This window comes from Parus major, chromosome 5 (assembly GCF_001522545.3).
Source record: "Parus major isolate Abel chromosome 5, Parus_major1.1, whole genome shotgun sequence".
Classification (NCBI taxonomy): domain Eukaryota; kingdom Metazoa; phylum Chordata; class Aves; order Passeriformes; family Paridae; genus Parus; species Parus major.
Genome location: NC_031774.1, coordinates 49,990,948 through 49,996,947, shown reverse-complemented (window position 1 = coordinate 49,996,947; position 6,000 = coordinate 49,990,948). Strand labels below are relative to the sequence as shown.

General features: G+C 42.2%; 1 protein-coding gene across 1 annotated transcript in view; it reads right to left on the bottom strand.

Moving 5' to 3' along the window:
• EML1 (EMAP like 1) overlaps positions 1 to 6,000 on the bottom strand; it is a 122,376-nt gene that overhangs the window by 80,234 nt on the left and 36,142 nt on the right. The window lies entirely within an intron of this gene.

The window sequence follows — 6,000 nt, the reverse complement described above, 5'->3', positions numbered from 1 at the left end:
CAGGGCGAGAGAGGAGCCGCGTCCTTCGGCCGGCGCGGCCATCTGTCCTCGGCGGCCCCGCCGGCTCCGGGCCGCGGCTGCGAGAAGGACGAGCCGTGGGGTCACCCTGCCGCGCCCGGGGCCCGGCGCCACCGAATGTCCCGATCGGACCGAGATGGAGTGCAGATATCGGCCGGCCCTGCGGCGGGAGATGCCCGCCGATGGCCCGGGGACTAACCCGAAGTACGACTGTGGAGACAGGGCCGGAGCGTCCCTGCATGCGGGCAGGGGTTTGCGGTGGCAGCCGTGCGGCCGGGGAGCCTCCGCACACAGCCTCAGCATCCCTCCCTGCTGCCTCCGAGCTCGGCTGCCTTCTCCGAGGCTCCTCTCGTTTCTTCCGCCGGAGCAACAGCCTTGCCTGTAATTGCACCTTATGCCTTCCGCTGATTTCAGTGGAGATTCTCCTGGCTACAGGATGGAGCTGTCATGATAACATTGTAATTGATATTCTCTTACAAAACCAAAAAGAATTATACGCAGTGTAATTCCTTATGCCATTTTATACAGTTTAAACTATGTCGTTTGAAGAGTGATACACTTTCTCAATACAGGATACTAGAAGAGCTTTAACTGGTTAGCAGGCTTTTATCTAGGTACGTTCATAATGTCCGTTCATGCTGACATGAAGGTAGTGGTTAAAAACTGGTGGCGAGTAATATTGTAGAATTATTTGATGCGTTTTGAGCTTCAATGTCTGTGCTAAGAGATGTTGAAGTGTCCAGTGACTGAAAGACATTTTTAGTTCAAGCTCCTCAAGGGACACAAGGGAAATAATTAATTGCATATCTACAGCACCTTTAACCTTGAAAAATGCTGAAGCACTTAACACATCATGTCTTCAGACCCAAGTCCTTCCAGGAGCTTTTTGCAGGACAGTTCCATCATGTGGATCCATTTACAGGCGTGGGTTTGGTATCTTTTCACCAACCACTAAACCATGGCAGTGCTAACACAAAAGTATGCTACAAAATTAGGCAGAGATATCAGTTCCATGTTAAAGTGGAGTGAAAAGTGCTCCCTCCTGAATTGCCAGTGCCAATATTGGTGGAGTTGAAGTCATCTCCAGCAAAAGCACTTACCCAGCCTGATGTGCTTAACTTGTATCAGACAAAAACAACTGCATTTTATAGCTGTGGGCTATAAATAACAGAAATTTGTGGTAGTTTAATGATACATTTTTAAAAACCCAAACCAGAGATTAAAAAATAATAGAAAATTAATTCAAAATTACAAAAGCATATAGGTTTTCTTAGTGTTTTAAAAAAGTCATGATTCTTTCTCATCTTTAAAATTAACACAGAGCCCTTAGGTTTTCTCATGACCTTTTCATTCATAAGATTTCAAATGTTTTAAGGATGCTATATTATTCTAAAACATTGTACACATGCAGAAAAACATATATAGGATTCTTGGCAGACAAGTTGCAACAACAGAAAAATGAAGCTGATTTGCAGTAAAAATTTTGACTAAGAGCCTCATTTTAAAACATTATAGCCATCATTTGGTTACTATTTTTGAGCTGGAGAAGTGTTTTAATATGCTTCTTTTCCACCATCTCGGGACAAGAGGTGTGCTCGCCATAAGATGTCAATGTTACTTTAACCTCTACCTCCTTCTGATGTGTAAGGTTTGGAAAATATAAATATGAAACCTATGCTAAATAAAAGTATTACATTTTTAGTAAAAACTGTGGTCAGTGAGATTGCTACAAAGACAGGAGAAGTAAATGCCCAGTAACTTTTATGGGTTTTGCCAAAGCAGAAGAAAGACCAGAAAGAGGCAATGCAGCTCCATTTCAGAGAATAGGAATTAAAAGTCACTTAGAAACTCAAATGCAATCCATTCTTAAAGAGAGATACATGTAAAACCTTACAATAGATTTCCCACTGAAATTAATGGTGAAGGTGTCTGTGAAGCATTTCAGCTCAGCACACTTCAAATCAGCTCAGAGACATGACAGAAAAATGGTCTCAGCTCCAGATGCTGTTATGATGCCATTATACTCTAAGAGCAAGGGTTAGAAAAGTGAAACACTTCCATAATTTAATGATTTTGAGACCTGTTACAATCTCATTATACTAAACTGCACCACAAGGCACGAAATGAAAAAGAAATTCTGTCTGGCTGTGGGAACAATGGGACAATGGATTAGAAGCATTATATGCACTAATGTGTCTCTGGGAATTCTTCTGGTATGGTGAAACAACAAAAGAACTTTCAGTTGTCCATTTTTCAGTATACTGAAGCCTTCATCATTTGTACATTTTGAAGCCAGTTCTTAGGTAAGTGGAAGTAGGAATGTGGCATCCTGGGCAGTACAGTGAGGCTGATATATAGGGAAAGGATTGTTGCTGTACGCTTGTGCACACTGACTGCTGGCAGTCAGAAGCTGTATGATGTTACATTTTTGAAAGCTGTATTTTACACCTAATGATTTAACTTTCATTTGTCTTGAGTAGTATAATGTGAATGACTATTTGCTAAGTGAGAATAAAAGAGCTTTCACCCATCCCTCACTGAATTTTCAGGAGTTAATACACTCCAGTGTCAGGACAAAGAAGACTTTTGATTTCACTCCTGGTTAACAGACTGTAGTCAAATATCACCAAATCACAGAATATTCTGAGTCGGGAGGGGTTCACTGGGATCACCAAAGTCCAGCTCCTGAAAATGTTGATGTTCCCTTTATCCCTTCCTTAAAACAGGATGAGGCTGCTTTCACCATGTGGTGGTAGCTTGCACAGCCTGCCCTTCCTAGCTGCCTCCAGGGTCTGTGCTGAACTGCTTCCAGCGGGCTTGTGTGGGGCTAGAGGTGATGGCACTTGCTCAGGGAAGGACGCTGGGATTTGGCTGTCAGTGGCAAAGCCCACTGTGCAGAGCTGCTGATGGCATCAGGTGCAGTGAGCCCTTCTGTGCAGAGTTTACAGGAGGTGAAGGCTTGGTTCAGAGACTGGAGGGCTCTGCTTTCAGGTCAGTGCAGAGCCCGCCTGCTGAACAGATCAGGGAAGCTTGGATGGCTGCCATGCACACTGAATGTACATTGTAACTAGAGAAATCTTCATCAGCCAAAGCATCTAGCACCATCAGCAAATGTGCTGGTTCTGCTAAAATTTATCAGTGGATATAATTATAGCATCTATTTTACCATGACTTTTGAAGATCCCCTGAAGCTCTTTAGCAAGCATTTGATAGGTCACGTTTACTGCAGCGTGATCAAAGGGAGCTGAGCTCATTTCTGTAGCTCACTGTGTTTCCATTTACCATGTCCATTTACCAGAGTCCATTTCACCATTCACAGTCTTACTTAATGCAGCCATTGGTCTCTGCTTGAGCCTGGAAGCTTTTAAATTGTATGTTTGTTCAATTTTTGCTTTTCCTCTGTGAGTCAGAAGTTTGATTCATTAAAAAGCTGAAGCACTGCAACACTAGGCGCCTGGGCCCAGACTGCAATCCAAAACAAGCTAGCACGTGTGTGTTTCTCCCTCAATCATCTCTTCAAAACAGAAGAAATGGGAGCCTTTTCCAGCTGTTCATCCCCAGCACTGAGAGTTAGATGGTGTGAAAGCTGGCATCATAGCACAGGCACCGTGCCCTGTGTCAGAGCTGGAGGACACAATGCTTTGACAGAATCTGGAGGCCATGGCTGAGCAGCACAGTGCCCAGCAGCAGCAGCAAGCTGCACACAGCAGGAACCCTGGGGAAGGAAGGGCCAATGCCTGGTTTAGGCACTAGCAGGATGAGATCAGTACTTAGCAGAGAGAGGCTCTGGGGTTAAGTTTTGGATTTAGCTTTCTGAAATCTGATGAAATCCTGATTTATACTGATTTTTTTTTTAATAGTTTATTTGTTTTCCCTTTCTATTCAGAAAGCAGCAGGAATGTTTGGGTTTCTTAAGAGAATTTCATGCAGTGAATATATTGTCTTCATTCCTCAGAAGTGGCTTTTTCTCACTGCTAAAACTGTCTCCAGGTGCTGGCTGTCAGGATCCTATCACAGGCTCAAATAAGGATTTCCTCTCCTAGTGTGGTAGGAGAGGAAGAAGTGCCTTGCTGCCCAGTCTCCTTTGTGAGAACACTTCAACCACTGGAATAATCATTCGTTCTAAATAGCAGGACTCCAGTGTTTCAGCCACAGCAGGGAGCTTCATGAATGTCACTACAAAGCAGACTTCATGCATGTGGGAAAGATGGGGTATAAGAGGAGGATCACCATTATACCAGCACAGTCTGAGCGCATTAAAAATACAATATAGCAAATGTGGGATGAAACCATCAAAGCTCTGCAGGTTTAACAATCCAAGTGAAAATACATTGCAATATGTCTGTATATATCACGTTGTTTTGAACTACGTATATTGGAATTATGGAAGTTTCCCTATAATTATTAAGAATAGTCTAAATCATACTGTTCTGGAAAAAAAAAAAAAAAGTACTGCTTTGCAGATTGGTTAATTTGTAAATACAAAGAGAAGACTTTGAAGATGAAAAGAATAATGCTTTCCACACCTATGATTCTTCCTATTCAAAGAAGGGAGGCTGCTCAGCAAACACTGATGCTTTCAGATTTGCACCACCTTTTGAAATAAATGTTTGCTTTATTTGCTTGTTCGGAAAATGGGAAGAAAAACATGACACAGCCAAAAGCCATGCTGGGAAATGTGTGACAGAATCAAACCAGAATAACTTCCAGTTATTGCACCAACTGCAATATCAGTCTACTGAGAATACCCTGCCTGTAAACACTGAAGATACTACTTGTATGCTTTGTTATAAAATGTTTCCAAGCACAGTGCCTGCTATAGAAATACCCTTATTTTTGCAAGGCCCCCTAATATGTTGGGTTCAATGCACATCAATGTATGCAATGTCCGAGTGCAGACTTACTACATCCATAGCTGTGACATTCTGATTTGAAACTGATGAGAAGCAAAATATATTACAGATACACAGGAATGCAACTGCTGTTCCATATTTATTCCATTGCAATCTGCAGATGGGAACAGCATTTCTGAGATATTAATACTCTGTGGGATTGATGTGAAGAGGCGCAGTGATGGATGGCATCACACAAAATGATCCATCCACTCTTCAAAATCACTCCTCAGAAGTTTTCAGTTATAACTCAGTTCTGCAACCCTATTTTTGGTGGCTTCAGCCCTCAATGGAGGCCGAAAGCTTCTGATGGCAGAACTCTTGGAGATCTGTGTAGCCAGGGGCACAAATCCTATCTCCTGTGAGAGGGGCATCTCTTGTTTCAGGTACAATAGCTTTGGCACAGGTTCACCAGTTCACCATTCAGGGCACAGGAGGATCATCCCTACAGGTCTGTGCCACTCTCCAGGGGGAATTCCCTCCCAGCAGAAGGATCTTTCCTGCATCCACTGGAACCTCAGGGAGCCCCCAGAATGTAGGTACCGGGAAATGCTTTCAGTGAGTATGACAATGTGATGCTTTTGTGTGGCTTGCAGCACCCTGACACCCTTCTGCACATGGCTGAGATCAGTATTTTGTTTTAATTTCTATGCTATGATTATAAAGATGTTACTGCAACAGTATCTATTCCAGAGATTTATTTTATGCATATATTTAAATAATATTTTATTCAAATTTAATGTCTGAGTTACACAAAGCCACATCTACATAAATCTATGCCTTCTGAATTGTATTAGAGAAGAATGAGACTAGAGTAAGCTATAATATAGACATATTTCTTTAAAATTATATTTAAATAACAGCAAAGCAAGCTGATAATTTAAGGTATACACAAAAAATTGCCATTTTTTAACAAAGTGTTTCTAGAGTACCCATTCTGTTCACTTTTTAGAAGGAGCATTTTAACTGGACTGTAACAATTCACACAAACATGTAAAACCCAGAAGTACAAAACAGGATGTATGTCCAAAGGATACATCAGCTACACTGTGAGAAAGAAGTCTCTCTCTTCTGCAAACAGGTACCCACA